Source organism: Vombatus ursinus, unplaced genomic scaffold (genome assembly GCF_900497805.2).
Source record: "Vombatus ursinus unplaced genomic scaffold, bare-nosed wombat genome assembly UNPS02014884.1, whole genome shotgun sequence".
NCBI classification, from domain to species: domain Eukaryota; kingdom Metazoa; phylum Chordata; class Mammalia; order Diprotodontia; family Vombatidae; genus Vombatus; species Vombatus ursinus.
This window is the reverse complement of record NW_020954662.1, coordinates 4145174-4145969: the sequence shown is the minus strand read 5'-3', so window position 1 is coordinate 4145969 and position 796 is coordinate 4145174. Positions and strand designations below refer to the sequence as shown.

The following is a 796-nucleotide window of genomic DNA, read 5'->3' as shown; positions in this document are numbered from 1 at the left end:
TCCCCTGAAAAGCTATTCAGGGTCATTTGCCACCCCAACATGTCTCTGATCACCTCATTTAGTACCATCCCCAAATCTATCATTTCCCCAAACCTTTTCCGNTCCCCTGAAAAGCTATTCAGGGTCATTTGCCACCCCAACATGTCTCTGATCACCTCATTTAATACCATCCCCAAATCTATCATTTCCCCAAACCTTTTCCATTGTTTACCCCACCACCTTCCCTTCTCTCCTCCAACTGCTTTTTGTGTACTTCCCCAAATGCAATGGGTACTAATGATGGGGCTGAATTTTTTTAGGGCAGAGGGTGGGGAGATGGTGGAGGGCCATGAAGCAAAAAGTGACGTTAGAAGTAGATTTAGCATTCCGTGTCAGAACCCACCCACAGGGATGGAGACTACATTGCCTTCCCAGATTAATATGACTTTCCCTGCTGGCACAGGGAGCAGATCCACTGGTGCAGGGTCCTGGTCTTGGGCTACTTCGCACCTCTGATGATTTAGTCCAAGCCTCAGACCTCAGGAAGAAAAGGTGTTTTGGGGAGGTCTTTTGACTCTCCCTGCTGGGGCAATGTGTGTGGAGGTTCCCCTCACCTCTCTTTTTCACATCCTGGCTCATAGATTAAAAAGAAGTTAGAATTACAGCGAGCCTGAGAGATCATCTCATCAAGAGCTTTAGTTAGTTAGTGATCTTAGACAAAGAATGTTCGACCTTGAAGAGGGACCATAGACTTAGACTGTCAGAACCAGAACATCAACTAGTACAAATCCCTCGTTTTATAGATTGGAAGCAGACC

General features: G+C 46.3%; 1 protein-coding gene across 1 annotated transcript in view; it reads right to left on the bottom strand.

The window, feature by feature from the left end:
• LOC114028467 (group IIE secretory phospholipase A2-like) overlaps positions 1–796 on the bottom strand; it is a 2479-nt gene that overhangs the window by 1331 nt on the left and 352 nt on the right. The gene's annotated exons all lie outside the window — the stretch shown is intronic.